General features: G+C 40.5%; 1 protein-coding gene across 4 annotated transcripts in view; it reads right to left on the bottom strand.

Annotated features, from left to right (window-relative positions):
- Positions 1-15,361, bottom strand: part of ACSL4 (acyl-CoA synthetase long chain family member 4) — a 56,181-nt gene extending 40,820 nt beyond the window's left edge. For 2 of the 4 annotated variants that reach the window (XM_087728146.1, XM_087728148.1), the window contains exon 1: positions 14,215-14,344. The gene's annotated coding sequence lies outside the window, so the exon portion shown is untranslated. Of the gene's footprint in view, positions 1-14,214; positions 14,345-15,282 lie in introns of those variants that run through there. The other 2 variants (XM_087728147.1, XM_087728149.1) reach the window with 2 other exon arrangements.
- Positions 15,362-17,010: the final 1,649 nt, after the last annotated feature.

The raw sequence follows: 17,010 nt of genomic DNA, 5'->3' as shown, positions 1-17,010 counted from the left end.
CGGTGACTTTTTCAGGCTGATGTTCCCACCAGTTTGTTGCTGTTTTAATATTATAATTTTTGCACAAATTCCAATGGATCATTTGTGCTACTGAATTGTGCCGCAATTTATAATCAGTCTGTGCGATTTTTTTACAGCAGCTGAGTATGTGATCAACAGTTTCATCAGCTTCTTTGCAAAGTCTGCATTTGGCATCATCAGAGGATTTTTCGATTTTGGCCTTAATGGCATTTGTGCGGATAGCTTGTTCTTGCGCAGCCAGGATTAGTGACTCTGTTTCTTTCTTTAATGTACCTGTTGTTAACCATAACCAAGTTTGTTCACTGTCCACTTTATCTTTTATTTTTTCCAGAAATTGGCCATGCAGTGCTTTGTTCTGCCAACTCTCCATTCTTGATTTTATCACATCTTTTCTGAATTCTTGTTTCGTCTGTTGGGCCTTCAGTAGATTTTTGTTCTTTACTTCGATTAATAGATGTTCTTGACTTTCTTTTAAATAATCAGCCAGTGCATGTTTTTCTTCTTCAACTGTTTGCTTCACTTGTAATAATCCTCTGCCACCTGATTTTCGGGGCAGGTACAGTCTATCAGTATCACCACGTGGATGTAAACTGTAGTGCATTGTCATTAGTTTCCTGGTTTTTCGGTCCAAAAGATCCAAATCAGCTTGTGTCCAGTTAACTATACCAGCTGTGTATCTTATAACTGGTATTGCCCAGGTATTTATGGCCTTGATTGTATTTCCACCATTCAATTTAGATTTCAAAATTTTCCTAACTCTGTTGGTGTACTCTCGCCTGACAATAGTTTTTACTTCTCCATGCTTGATGTTATCCAACTGCAGAATGCCTAAGTATTTGTAGGCTTCATTTTCTTTGCATTTAATTAATTGGCCATTGGGCATTTCAATTCCCTCACATGCAGTGATTTTGCTCCTTTTTATGGATACAGTGGCGCATTTTTCCATGCCAAACTGCATTGAAATATCGGTGCTGAATACTCGGACTGTGTTTGTCAATGATTGGATTTCTATTTCTGACTTTCCATAGAGTTTCAAATCATCCATATATAGTAAATGCGAAATTTTTTCAGCTTCTTTGGCTGTTTGGTAGCCTAACTTCATTTTTTTTAAGATTACTGATAGTGGGATCATTGCGATGATGAAGAGAAGAGGTGAAAGTGAATCACCCTGGAAAATTCCTCGCTTGATATTAACCATTCCGTAGATCTCATTCCCTACTGCCAATTCAGTTCTCCATTGTTTTTTATTATTATTATTATTATTATTATTATTATTATTATTATTATTATTATTATTATTATTATTATTATTATTATTATACAATTGTATCACAGCGGCCAGTTGTTTCACCGGATTTGGCATTGGTTACTAGTCGGGCCCCACCCAGGGGCCTAGGACGTCGTAACGTATTTTCTTAATATGCGTGCAGATCCAAGCAGTGCGGCTTTTTGCATTTGACTGATGGTGATTTTGTCAATTTTTAACTGTTTTAAATGTAATTCCAGTGCTTTTGGAATAGCACCCAGTGTGCCAATTACCACTGGAATTACCACTGCTGGTTTGTGCCATAGTCGTTGAATTTCGATTTTTAAGTCCTGGTATCTTGCGATTTTTTCATGTTCCTTCTCGGCGACCCTGCTATCACCTGGTATTGCGATGTCTATGATTGTGACCTTATTTTTCTCAACCAGTGTGATGTCTGGTGTATTATGCGCCAGTATTTTGTCTGTTTGTATACGGAAATCCCACAAGATCTTGACCATCTGATTTTCGGTGACTTTTTCAGGCTGATGTTCCCACCAGTTTGTTGCTGTTTTAATATTATAATTTTTGCACAAATTCCAATGGATCATTTGTGCTACTGAATTGTGCCGCAATTTATAATCAGTCTGTGCGATTTTTTTACAGCAGCTGAGTATGTGATCAACAGTTTCATCAGCTTCTTTGCAAAGTCTGCATTTGGCATCATCAGAGGATTTTTCGATTTTGGCCTTAATGGCATTTGTGCGGATAGCTTGTTCTTGCGCAGCCAGGATTAGTGACTCTGTTTCTTTCTTTAATGTACCTGTTGTTAACCATAACCAAGTTTGTTCACTGTCCACTTTATCTTTTATTTTTTCCAGAAATTGGCCATGCAGTGCTTTGTTCTGCCAACTCTCCATTCTTGATTTTATCCCATCTTTTCTATATTCTTGTTTCGTCTGTTGGGCCTTCAGTAGATTTTTGTTCTTTACTTCGATTAATAGATGTTCTTGACTTTCTTTTAAATAATCAGCCAGTGCATGTTTTTCTTCTTCAACTGTTTGCTTCACTTGTAATAATCCTCTGCCACCTGATTTTCGGGGCAGGTACAGTCTATCAGTATCACCACGTGGATGTAAACTGTAGTGCATTGTCATTAGTTTCCTGGTTTTTCAGTCCAAAAGGTCCAAATCAGCTTGTGTCCAGTTAACTATACCAGCTGTGTATCTTATAACTGGTATTGCCCAGGTATTTATGGCCTTGATTGTATTTCCACCATTCAATTTAAATTTCAAAATTTTCCTAACTCTGTTGGTGTACTCTCGCCTGACAATAGTTTTTACTTCTCCATGCTTGATGTTATCCAACTGCAGAATGCCTAAGTATTTGTAGGCTTCATTTTCTTTGCATTTAATTAGTTAGCCATTGGGCATTTCAATTCCCTCACATGCAGTGATTTTGCTCCTTTTTATGGATACAGTGGCGCATTTTTCCATGCCAAACTGCATTGAAATATCGGTGCTGAATACTCGGACTGTGTTTGTCAATGATTGGATTTCTATTTCTGACTTTCCATAGAGTTTCAAATCATCCATATATAGTAAATGCGAAATTTTTTCAGCTTCTTTGGCTGTTTGGTAGCCTAACTTCATTTTTTTTAAGATTACTGATAGTGGGATCATTGCGATGATGAAGAGAAGAGGTGAAAGTGAATCACCCTGGAAAATTCCTCGCTTGATATTAACCATTCCGTAGATCTCATTCCCTACTGCCAATTCAGTTCTCCATTGTTTTTTATTATTATTATTATTATTATTATTATTATTATTATTATTATTATTATTATTATTATACAATTGTATCACAGCGGCCAGTTGTTTCACCGGATTTGGCATTGGTTACTAGTCGGGCCCCACCCAGGGGCCTAGGACGTCGTAACGTATTTTCTTAATATGCGTGCAGATCCAAGCAGTGCGGCTTTTTGCATTTGACTGATGGTGATTTTGTCAATTTTTAACTGTTTTAAATGTAATTCCAGTGCTTTTGGAATAGCACCCAGTGTGCCAATTACCACTGGAATTACCACTGCTGGTTTGTGCCATAGTCGTTGAATTTCGATTTTTAAGTCCTGGTATCTTGCGATTTTTTCATGTTCCTTCTCGGCGACCCTGCTATCACCTGGTATTGCGATGTCTATGATTGTGACCTTATTTTTCTCAACCAGTGTGATGTCTGGTGTATTATGCGCCAGTATTTTGTCTGTTTGTATACGGAAATCCCACAAGATCTTGACCATCTGATTTTCGGTGACTTTTTCAGGCTGATGTTCCCACCAGTTTGTTGCTGTTTTAATATTATAATTTTTGCACAAATTCCAATGGATCATTTGTGCTACTGAATTGTGCCGCAATTTATAATCAGTCTGTGCGATTTTTTTACAGCAGCTGAGTATGTGATCAACAGTTTCATCAGCTTCTTTGCAAAGTCTGCATTTGGCATCATCAGAGGATTTTTCGATTTTGGCCTTAATGGCATTTGTGCGGATAGCTTGTTCTTGCGCAGCCAGGATTAGTGACTCTGTTTCTTTCTTTAATGTACCTGTTGTTAACCATAACCAAGTTTGTTCACTGTCCACTTTATCTTTTATTTTTTCCAGAAATTGGCCATGCAGTGCTTTGTTCTGCCAACTCTCCATTCTTGATTTTATCCCATCTTTTCTATATTCTTGTTTCGTCTGTTGGGCCTTCAGTAGATTTTTGTTCTTTACTTCGATTAATAGATGTTCTTGACTTTCTTTTAAATAATCAGCCAGTGCATGTTTTTCTTCTTCAACTGTTTGCTTCACTTGTAATAATCCTCTGCCACCTGATTTTCGGGGCAGGTACAGTCTATCAGTATCACCACGTGGATGTAAACTGTAGTGCATTGTCATTAGTTTCCTGGTTTTTCAGTCCAAAAGGTCCAAATCAGCTTGTGTCCAGTTAACTATACCAGCTGTGTATCTTATAACTGGTATTGCCCAGGTATTTATGGCCTTGATTGTATTTCCACCATTCAATTTAAATTTCAAAATTTTCCTAACTCTGTTGGTGTACTCTCGCCTGACAATAGTTTTTACTTCTCCATGCTTGATGTTATCCAACTGCAGAATGCCTAAGTATTTGTAGGCTTCATTTTCTTTGCATTTAATTAGTTAGCCATTGGGCATTTCAATTCCCTCAGATGCAGTGATTTTGCCCCTTTTTATGGATACAGTGGCGCATTTTTCCATGCCAAACTGCATTGAAATGTCGGTGCTGAATATTCGGACTGTATTTGTCAATGATTGGATTTCTATTTCTGACTTTCCATAGAGTTTCAAATCATCCATATATAGTAAATGCAAAATTTTTTCAGCTTTTTTGGCTGTTTGGTAGTCTAATTTCATTTTTTTTAAGATTACTGATAGTGGGATCATTGCGATGATGAAGAGAAGAGGTGAAAGTGAATCACCCTGGAAAATTCCTCGCTTGATATTAACCATTCCGTAGCTCTCATTCCCTACTGCCAACTCAGTTCTCCATTGTTTCATTGCCTTTTCAGTAAAGGATGTAATATTTTTGCTAATGCCAGTTGTTTCTAAGCATTTTATGATCCAACTATGTGGCAGTGAGTCAAATGCCTTTTTGTAATCAATCCAGACCATATTCAAGTTCGTTTTTCTGTTCTTACAATTTTCTAATATCATTTTATCAATTAGAAGCTGATCTTTTGTGCCTCTGCTCCTTCTTTTGTTGCCTTTTTGCTCTACTGGCAAGATGTTGTTTGTTTCCAAATAATCCATCATGTTATCTGCAATAATGCCTGTAATTTGAAAGTTGTTGGCAAGCATGTTATTGGTCTATAGTTTTCAGGTGTTGTTCCTTTAGTTGGATCTTTCTGAATCAAGTATGTTTTTCCAGTTGTCAACCATTCATCAATTTGGCCCTTTTGTAAAATTTCATTCAGTTGCCTGGCTAATATTGCATGTAAACTGGTCAGATATTTGAGCCAGAAACCATGTAATTGGTCCTTTCCAGGTGATGTCCAATTCTTTACCTTTTTTACTCGATTTTTGATCATCTCAGTTGTTATTTCTAATACTTGCATTTGTTTGTTGCCAATGCTTTTCTCAAAGTCATGTATCCACTTTGCTTCCTTGTTGTAGTCCTTTGCATTTTCCCACAATTCTTTCCAGAATTCAACTGTGGCCTGCTTTTCTGGTTTTTCACTTTTGATGTATTTGGTGTATCATATTAAGACTTTGATAAAAACATTATTATTATTATTATTATTATTATTATTAGTGATTTATCTCATTGTTACTGTGAAATTGTGTGTATGTATCAATGCAGTGCATGTTAGCTTGCAGAGCTTGGTTCCATTGAATGAGTTTACCTGAAATGTAAATATTGCAGAATGTACAGCCTTATGCTATGTAACTAAGCTCCATTTCATTCTGAATAAACTAAATTATTAATGTATCTTAAATAGAAAACTATCTTTAGATAGATTTTTATTCCAAAAGCATTTTATTAAACTATGTTTGATGAAAGTAAAAAAAAATCTGATTTCACTATTAAAAATCCAATTCTTTTCATTAAAAAAAATCATTGATTATATCCACCCTGCTTACAACACTTCATTTTTGTAACCATTCAAAGTTACAATAGCACTGAAAAAAGTGTTTTTCACACAACCATGGCCACGTGATTAAAATTCTGAAACTTGTCAACTGGTTCATATTGGTGACAGTTGCAATGTCCTGGGGTCATGTGATCTCTTTTTGCAAACTTCTGACAAGTAAAGTCAATGGGAAAGCCAGACGCACAACAACCAGGTCATTTAGCCCAACCCCGCCCCCAGGAAGGAGACCCTGCACCATTTCTGACTGTCCAGTCTCTTCTTGAAAGCTTCCAATGATGAAGCACCCACAACTTCTGAAGGCAAGCTGTTCCATTGCTTGATTGTTCCTCATGGTCAGAAAATTTCTCCTAATTTCTAGGTTGAATTTCTCCTTGATCAGTTTCCATCCATTGTTCCTTGTTTGGCCTTCGGGTGCCTTGGAAAATAGCTTGACCCCTTCCTCTCTGTGGCAGCCCTTCAAATATTGGAACACGGCTATCATGTCTCCCCTGGTCTTTCTCTTCACTAGACTAGCCATGCCCAGTTCCTGCAACTGTTCTTCATATGTTTTAGCCTCCAGTCCCCTAATCATCTTTGTTGCACTTAACACAATGATTCACTTAACAACTGTGGCAAGAAAAGTCATTCAATGGTACAAAACTCACTTAACAAATCTTTCACTTAGCAACATAAATTTTGGGCTCAATTGTGATCGTAACTCAAGGCCTACCTGTACCTCAGCTCAGCCTCAGCATTCTTGGGCAAGCTTGCCTTTTGCAACTCATGGCCTGATGCAGAGTTCTCAAACATTTCCAGCTTTGAGGACCGGGTTGGGGGTGGTTCTACATGAGTGGCACGCACATGCTCTGACTGCTTCCACAACCCAGTTCCAAACAAGCCCCACATAGCCTGGTAGCATGTTGCAGCCCCAATGAACTTTTGATATGATGTGCTGTAACACAACCATGACAGTAGAGTCAGAGGAAACATGGATCAAGAATTTGGTGACAGAAGACGAATCCATCTCTTTAAGAATATGTTGGATTAAGGTTTTTTCTCTCTCAAGAGCTCAATTGCAGTTTACAACACTCTAATATCCATGCTTTTGATGTGTAAGAGTAGCTGATAACTATCATAAATATACCAAATGGTTTATGGCTTTGTTTTTTCCTGTTTTAGTTGTGTTGGTTAATGGTTTTGTTATCGCTTTAATTCTTTTATTATTATTTACCAAAGTTAGAATGTTAATGCTCCTTTTGCAGGGTAAAACTATAGCGCAAATAATCAAAACTTAAAACGTCTATACAAACTCCTGGCCTGTCCCTCCACATATTTCAATACATGCAATACTTTCTAAAAAGTAATGACCCAGAGTTGAAAAGGCTCCCATCCTTTCTTAAACACGAACGCAACCCTAACTTAACCAAATATTTACCTGCTGCTCAATGCTATTCAATAAAAATGTTTCTGAAAAACAGTTGTGCCAAGTCCTCTGTCCGTCAAACACAGAGCAGAAAAAATATTAATCAACAGAGGAAACAAAAGGACCTGAACATAGAACATTTGAATATTTCCATTAACAGGTTCAGCATGTCCTAGGAAAAAACAGGAGTAATCTGTCAACTCACACAGTCGAGCTTGTTACAAAACCAGTTAAGGCTACTGAGAACAAGCCAGAAGCAAATCACCTCAGCTATTTAACAACAAGAGAAGGATAATGGTATTGTTAGTTCAGCTTGCCTACAGGATCTGATACTCAAATTTATTTTACATAAAAATCTAGCAAAACAGGAAACAACATCCTGAGATAAAATACGTATGTTTTGGAAAAAGGTTTAGAGAACAGCGGGTTGGTTTTTTTTTTGAAGAATTAAGACTTATAATCTGTATATTTTATAAAAAGAATGTTTCCCTCCATAATTAGCTACTGTATTATGTCCATATTTTACACATTATCAAACCCAAATTGCTAGCAAAGATAAAAGCTGTAAATGACACAAGAAGTATTGCAAGTAAGTTATTTTCAGTGTACAGCTAGTGTATCAATGTCTATATATTAGGACTGAGATTTTCTCAACCTTTTCTTTATATCCTTATGATGCACCGAAGTGTAAACACACCTCTCCTCACATAAAATCAGATTAACAGAGTTGGAAAGGACCTTGTACATGAGAGCTAAGGCTTTCTTTACATATTGGGTGCTCCAACTCCTATGAATACAATACAATACAACATTTTTTAAAGCAATTAATTCCTATGTTCCGAGACATGTCATACTAGATAGCAACTCCTTTTTTTACAACCCTGTAATCTCTTAGTTTAAGGTAGAGTCGGGCAACTGGATGATGTACTGGCCGGATGCCCTTCCTGACCCCACATGGAAGTCGCAGTTTCTTTGCCCCTTAGGAAAGAAACATCAGCAGCTACCTAGGATTGAGCTGTCAACCTTCTGAGTGAGAGGCGAGCACTTCCCCATTAGGCCACCAGGCTGCTCATGTCATACTCGATAGCAACATGTAACCAAACTTGATGAATCCCCCCCAAAAGCTAAGAATGATGAGATTTAGTTGTTACCTGGACAGGACACACACACACACTCCAATCCTATAGATCACTCAAAAGCCGGGGGGGGGGGGGAATCCCAGGAGGCAAGAAAAAAAATCCATATGGTTATTATGAAAATTATATGATCATCTCCATATTATCTTGGCTTAAGGAGACCATGTTTATTGCAAAGACATGTTCAATTGCCTGTCTTTACATTGCAATACACCTTTATTTTAATAACATTTGGATGATGCTTCTTAAAGACGACAAAGATGAGTAATAAAACACAAAAAACACACACTGTTCATTAGCGATGCAAGAGATAAGGTAGTATATTTAATAACATGCTGGCACAAACTAAACTATTGTGCTGCTACCCACTTTTCCAAAATACAGCATGTATGCTAAACTGAAATTTTATATTGCCAGATCCAAAAATATCACTTGAATCTATTGGTTTCCAATGAAAGGTGAAAATATGTTCTTTTATCCTTGGAGAAAGGAAGTGCCTCCCACTTGTTCAATCTGCAGTGTTCTTTCTTATCCTAATTGACAAGATGGAATATACAACCTTGGATTCTCCTAAGAAGTGAATCACATTTTCCAGGTCTTTTTTTTTTCTTCCCCAGCCTGTTACATCAGCATCAGGCCACATCCGGGAGCCCAGCCTCCCGAGTTGCGTCTAGGAAGGGGGAGTGAAAAGGAAGCGATTGCGCCATGAACAACTAAGGACACAAGGGGGCCAGCTCATCTGAACTGAGACAAATGTGACTCTCTCTAAAGATGACAAAGAATGGGTTCATCCCTCTTGAGATCCTAGGAATGAAAAAACAGAAGTCCAGTTCAGCTCATTTTGGGAGAGGGGGAGGGTCTAATCTGGAATCTAATTAAGACCCTGCCTCAATGTATAGAAGAAAATATAAGCAACTGAATAAAGTCCAGCAAAATAAGGAAAAATAACTATTGCAGCAAGGCACGGAAATTGATGAATGAGGTCTAAGATAAAAAATAGTCCTGATTTGCATGCTTCGTGCCATATCTAAAGCACAAGCAATAGGCAAGATTTCCCAATCAATTTCTATTTTCCATAATGATGTCGTTTCTCTTCCACAAAGAAAACAGCTGTTTCATCGTAGAGATCCAGACCCTCACCACTCTCCCGGCCTTCCGTAAAGCCACCAAGACCTGGCTGTTCCGGCAGGCCTGGGGCTGTTGATTAATATCCAGCCCCTCTTGGACAGAATAGATGTTGTGTTAATTTTAATATTGTATTTCTTATTTTTAAATTTTTAAAAATGCTTTTATCTTGCCTGTGAGCCGCCCAGAGTCCCAATGGGAGTGGGCAACATACAAATTTCATTAAACTAAACAAACTAAACTAAACTTCATCTGCTCGTGTTCTTCATAACTGACAAGAATACATTGCTTGCAATAATGTGATTTTGCAAACAAACCAATTTTGTTGTATTTATTTTATACAATGACAATAAAGGCCATATATATACACACATACATACACACATACATACACACATACATACACACATACATACATACACACATACACATGATCAGGAAATCACCTGGAAAAGCAGCTGGTGCCAGATCTAGAAATACCAGCACCAATCCTGGAGGAGCATCATAGGCATCCCCTACAACTAAAATGCAATCCCTACTCCAGCATTGCTCCTTATATGATGCCTACACTGGTCCTCGTTACTTCTCTCAGACTATCAATTATCTTCTATTCCTGCAGTACAGGTAGTTCTTGAGTATTAATGGAGCCTGCTCATTGTGGTCACAAGTTGTGACAGTTATTAAGTGAAGCAACCACATGTTTGCCTTGCTTAATGAACCCCACAGCGGGGTTGTTAAGTAAATCTGGTGAGGGAGTGAAAGCAGGGCCCATGCCTGCAGGGACCTGAGGTAAAGAATATGGGGGAGATAAGCAGGAGTCTATTGCAGCTTCTTCGTAGTCAGTCATAAGGACGAATGGCTGGGGCACTGCAGCACCTGTAAATTTGAAATGGGGTCATAAGTATCTTTTGGAGGGATGAGGGGTCTGTTGTAACTTTGCACGGTTGCTAAGTGACCAATCATGAATTAAGGATTACCTGGGCTTTGTCAGATTTGCTCCTTCCTTTATTTCTCTTGCTTTTCTTGTTCTATTTCCCTCTCAAAGAACTGGTCTTCCTCCAGTTTTCACATCTTTAGAGATGGTATTAGATTCTTCGTCTGTCCATTTGTTTCATCTCTCATTTCCCATCATTGTTTTCTAACTGAACATTCCTATCATTGTTTTTTTAAAAACTTTATTATCAAATAATCTAAGAGCCCTTTCGAGAACAAGGGAGGAGTTTATTTTAGTCCCTGAATACTCAATCAACCATACTGCTATGAAGGTAGCATATATTTATTTTCCCTTCTCAAAGCCATAACAAAGCCTGAATAGATTATTAAAATGTAAGAACATCAACAAATGATTTTATGTATTGATTCAGAACTAACATTTCTTGGCTTAGTGGGGCTTACTCCCAGGTGCACACAAAAATGAAGGCCCCTGGAGCCCAGCACCTGGTTACTTCATGACCATTCAATGGGACCAGATGCCACTGAACCAGCCAGGCCTGCTTTCTAAGTAGGCACCTGCTCAGCTGTTAGTCTCCTGAGTTAAAAGAAAGCCTCAGGTGATGAGACATAAAGTAAACAAAACAAAAACAAACAATAAAACATAACTCTAACACAATAGCTTTCTCTCTGACATTTAAGTGCACTATACAGGTAGTCCTCAAATCACAATCACAAGTGAGAACAAAATTTAAGTGAGATATTTGCTAAGTGAATCCCCCCCATTTTACGATCTTTCTTGCCAAAGTCACTAAGTGAATCACTACAATTACAAGTTAGTAACTCGGTTGCTAAGTGAATCTGGCTTCCCCATTGATTTTCATTGTCAGAAGGTCACATGATCATATGACTTTGGGGCACTGCAACGGTCATAAGTATTAACCAGTTGTTAAGCATATGAATTTTGATCATGTGATTGCAATGGTTGTAGGTGTGAAAAAAGGTCACAACTCACTTTTATCATTGCTGTTGTAACTTTGAATGGTCACTAAATGAACTATTGTAAGTCAAGAACTACCTATACTGTTACTTTAAGTATATGCCCTATTGGAACAGAAAACTTGTTTCCCCACCAATTCTTCAATTGCAAGACAGAAGAACAAACCTATTCATTCTCCTCATGTCTTGTATTGTATTGTACTTTTTGGTACCCTTTTCTTAGTAAGATTGTCACACTGAATGTACCACCCATACATCATCTGCACATTTTCTAATAACCAATTTTGTTGTATTTAAGTACAATGACAATAAAGATTATACTTATACATATTGCCAAAAATTGTAAGTGCAAGATCTATTTTATAAGTAGATTACTATGTCAATGACTTGCCTGCATGGGGCTTTTATCTTCAACTAAGCATGCAAAGGGAAGAACTGCAGGAACAATTTTGACAAAAAAAAACCTCCCCAATTTTAAAAACTAGTACAGTATTCTAAATAAAAATATACATAGAATGGCAACATCTGACACTGTGCGTCCCCTCAAAATGATCAGATATATTTTGATCTGTTGGGATATTAACACATTAGCACATCCTGGATATTAATGCCAAGATGAATTAGCAGTTTAAATTATCACAGTATTTTTTAAAACATTTCTGTTGCAATAAATCAGCATTTCTCAACCTTTGAAGCTGGATGATGTGGGAAATTCCTGAAGCTAAAGTCTACTCATCATCAAGTGGTCAAGGTTAAGAAACTCTGCAGATACCTCAACCCTTTTGAAATTGCTCTCCAAAGACAGACAGGAACAAGTTCTACAAAGTCATGTCTTATCACAAGTAGATTCTAACCTTCAAGAAAAGGTTCAGATTTCTCTCAGATACTGTGATGAGAGAAAACTAATATATCTCCAAGGCTGTCACACATTTGAGCTCTCTCGAAATCCTTTGTGAGGGAGAGGTTCTCCACCAGCAAAGCAATAGACTACAGACAACAGATCCAACATCTGTATCCGATTTTCAAAAGTTTCTTTCTTCAGGTAACAGTCAAACTCTCTACCTTTCTGCATCTGGATGAAATGGACTCTTAGGAGATGGATGGACATCAGTCTACGCCTTTCAGCTCATTAACTATGGATATTTGCCTCAGCATGGCCAGATCTTTTAGCACTAAAGGGGTTAAAAGCCATCCATAAAATATTATTTTGTACAAGGCATCTTTTTCTCTATTCCCTCTCCTTCCCTCTCTCTCTTTCTCCTCCCTCTCTTTTTCTCCCTCCCTCTCTCCATTCCCCTCTCCCCACTCCCCCAATCTGTCCACTCTCCCTCCCTCTCTCGCCCCCCCCCTCTCCTTATTTAATAAATAAGTCACTCTGGGCACATACAATCAAGATAAAAACAGTATTTACAAGATAATTGATGGTATTAGTAATGGCTTTAAAATGATAAAAGACCCAAAATAAACAAATATTGGGAGAAGAGCAGGTATTACTAGGTTTATTTATAAATACACATTATTTGTCAAATTCATATGGCTGTCCATCTCATGAGGTCATGAAAGGCAGCATACAGGACAGTAAAAAAAAAAAGTTAAACGTATAAAAGAGTTATAATTTTTTAAACAAAAAATTACAATGCATCAAGGAGTTTCGACTCCTACACAGCAGAGATAGTTTGTCCATGAATAAATTATATATGTACTGAGAGCATCTGCATCAAAGACAAATTCCTTGTGTGTGCAATCACACTTGCCAATAAAGAATTCTATTCTATTCTATTCTCTGTGTATGTATAGATAGATGTATGTATGTATATGTCTGTGTGTCTGTGTCTGTCTGTATGTATGTATCTATATCTATACACCTTCCCACCAAAGTGATCCCTATTTTTCTACTAGCATTTTTTATGTGCTTTCGAACTGCTAGGTTGACAGAAACTGGGAAAAGTAAGGGGAGCTCACTCCATTATAAGGCGCTAGGGATTCCAACCGCTGAACTGCAGACCTTTCTGATCGACAAGCTCAGCGTTTTAGCCACTGGACCACCATGTCGTGTGTGTGTGTGTGTGTGTGTGTGTGTGTGTGTGTGTGTGTGTGTGTGTGTGTAAAATAGAATACACACAACCGCACACGTCACTGTGCATACAAACACTTTCCTTGCCTGGCAATTCACACCCTCTGCTTTACCTCTGTAGGCATTTGCACCTGTGTGGTCCCCGCCTGTATTTCTAATAGCGATCGGAGCCTCTACAGGTAGGGAAAAGAGAGGGGACATCTGCCATATGCTAAATAAGAGAGACGGAGGGAGGAATCTTCCTCTTTCTGCCGAGAACGAGACGGCTCATCTGCCCATTCATAAACACCGATCCTCTCGGGCCCCTGGGGAGAAAAGCCGAGTCCCCACGTGCACCCGCTCCAGGACCCGGCATCGCAGGTGAATCAGCTCGGCTTTCCGGAAAAGGAGCCGGTTCCGGGGAAGCTGGAGGCGGAGGGGAGGAAAAGGAGGCAGCCCTGCCCGGAAAAGGCCTCCAGCCGGAGCCCCACCGGGCTCTTTCCCGACGCAAGACGCGGGGACGAGCGCCGGCTGCCCCATCCCGACGACCTCGGGAGAAGCGGCGAGGGTGGGAAGAGACGGAAACGGCGGCCGCGCCGCTCTCCCGTCGCCCGCCCTCCGTCTTTAAACCCGGACTCACCGTGAAGGGAAAAGCCGTGTCCCTCGCGCAGTTCTCGAGCGGCAGTGATGCGAAACTTCCCCCTCACCCGCTACCGGCGCCGCCTCGCGCCGTTTAAAATGGCTGAGCGAGGGCGCGCGAGGGAGGCAGTGCGCGAGGTGGGTGGGCGGGGCCAATCGCCGCGGGGGCTCGCGTTGATGGACGTTCCCGCCGACCTCTGGGGAGGAGAAAGGGGCGGGGCGGGCAGGTCCCTGGACCGGCGAGAGCCAGAAGCCGGCTTTATGCAAACGTCAAAGAATCGAGGTTTGCAGCCGCGGCGATTGGAGGCGCCGGCAGCGAAGCGGGGGGAGTGGGGGTGGGTGGGTTTAAAGGACTTGGGGGTGTGGGTGGGGAGGAGAACTTGGCTGGGGAGGACCGGCTGTTGCATCTCAAAGAGGGGCGGGAGGGGATGATGGCCTTGCAATCTCCCTCCATGCAAGAAAGGCCCCGTTGCAGCATTTAGTTTATTTTAGTTTATTTAGGATCCTCCTTAGGCGACCCCTAAGTGGGCCAGGTGCATCGTCGTGCAATCGCCCCCCACTCACCCACTGCACCCCTGCACCTCTATAACTGTCTGGTTTGGCTCTGCAACCCAACAAGACAGACGGAGACTTCAGAGGAGAATCAGAACTGCAGAAAAAACCATTGCTGCCAACCTGCCTTCCGTTGAGGACCTGTACGCTGCACGAGTCAAAAAGAGGACTGTGAAAATATCTACAGACCCCTCGCATCCTGGACATAAATTGCTTCAACTCCTGCCCTCAAAATGACGCTATAGAGCTCTGCACACCAAGACAAATGGACACAAGAACAGTTTTTTCTCGAACGCCATTACTCTGCTAAACAATTAATTCCCTCACTCCTGTCAAACTATTCACTAAGGCTGCGTTATTATTACTATTAGTCTTCTCTTCGTTCCCATCACCCATCTCCTCCCACTTATGACTGCAGGACTGTAACTTTGTTGCTTGAATCCTTACAAATTATATTGATATTGTTTCCTAATTGCTTATTTGTACCCTGTGACTATCATTAAGTGTTGTAACTTACGATACTTGACGAATGTATCTTGTCTTGTCCACTGAGAGCATCTGCACCAAAGACAAATTCCTTGTGTGTCCAATCACACTTGGCCAATAAAGAATTCCATTCTATTCTATCCTAACCTTTGCCAGCCGCCCCAAAGTCCAGCAGGGAGCTCCAAGCTCGCTGTGGAGGGACTGAAGATGCTGCTACTGCAAAGCGCAATCCCGCAACCGTTTTGCAACCCCCTCCCCAATCAGGAGAACAGAAAAAGGACGGCATGCCTAGAGCGAGCATCCATCGCCAGGGCTGGATGGCACCCGACTACTCCTCGCCTCGGTTTCTCCCCCCCCCCCCAGCCCCCTCTCTCTCCTCTTCCCAGAACACCCCCTCCCCCGTCCTTCGCCGATTCGGTAGCCTTGAATCACACGCCCACCTTTCGGGGGTGCTGATCCTCCACTGCATGGATCGACTGGCATTCTCCAATCAAGCCCCGAAGACGGGTGGCGCGAGGCTTAACGATCCGATGAGGTGATCGGGCAGTATTCTGGGAAAGGAAGTGGGGGAAAAATGAATGTATTTCTTTCTAGAATGTGTGGCTTCACCTATAGTAGCAATTCCGGAGCTCTTTCTTTTCACGTTGGAAATGTCTGTCCGTTCTGAGTTCGGTTGAATCAGCTGCGATTGGAGCTGCATAACAGCCGTCTGTCTGTCTGTCTGTCTATTTATCTATCTAATCTGTTTATCTAATCTGTTTATCTATATCAATATACATCAATATATATCAATATCTATCTATCTATCTATCTATCTATCTATCTATCTCTATCTAGCTATCTATATAGCTATATAATGTATATATATAGCTATCCACCTCTCCCATCTGTCTGTCCATCCATCCATCCATCCATCCATCTCTAGCTATCCACCTCTCTGATCTGTTCGTCCATCCATCCATCCATCCATCTATCCTTCCTATCTATCACTAGCTGTCCACCTCTCCCGTCTGTCTGTCCATCCATCTGTCCATATATCCATCCATCCATCTATCTCTAGCTATCCACCTCTCTCATCTGTCCGTCCATCCATCCATTCATCCATCCATCTATCCTTCCTATCTATCTATCATTAGCTGTCCACCTCTCCCGTCTGTCCGTCCATCCATCTGTCCATCTGTCCATCCGTCCATATATCCATCCATCCATCCATCCATCCATCTATCTCTAGCAATTCACCTCTCTCATCTGTCCGTCCATCCATCCATCCATCCATCCATCCATCCATCCATCTATCCTTCCTATCTATCTATCACTAGCTGTCCACCTCTCCTGTCTGTCTGTCCGTCCATCTGTCCATATATCCATCCATCCATCCATCCATCCATCCATCCATCCATCCATCCATCCATCCATCCATCTGGATGTGTTTGTGTGTATATACATATTTAAACACATAAGGTAAGGTAAAAGTAAAGGTTCCCCTCGCACATATGTGCTAGTCGTTCCCGACTTTAGGGGCCAGTGCTCATCTCCGTTTCAAAGCCGAAGAGCCAGCACTGTCTGAAGACATCTCTGTGGTCATGTGGCCGGCATGACTAAATGCCGAAGGCACACAGAACACCGTTACCTTCCCATCAAAAGTGGTTCCTATTTTTTCTACTTGCATTTTTACATGCTTTCAAATTGCTAGGTTAGCAGAAGCTGAGACAAGTAACGGGAGCTCACTCCATTACACCGCGCTAGGGATTCAAACCGG

Source organism: Thamnophis sirtalis, unplaced genomic scaffold, assembly GCF_051295495.1.
Source record: "Thamnophis sirtalis isolate CommonGarterSnake01/CBP01778 unplaced genomic scaffold, rThaSir2_p1.2 scaffold_13, whole genome shotgun sequence".
Classification (NCBI taxonomy): Eukaryota; Metazoa; Chordata; class Lepidosauria; order Squamata; family Natricidae; genus Thamnophis; species Thamnophis sirtalis.
Note: the sequence above shows the minus strand (reverse complement) of the source record. Positions and strands in the feature narration are given on the sequence as shown.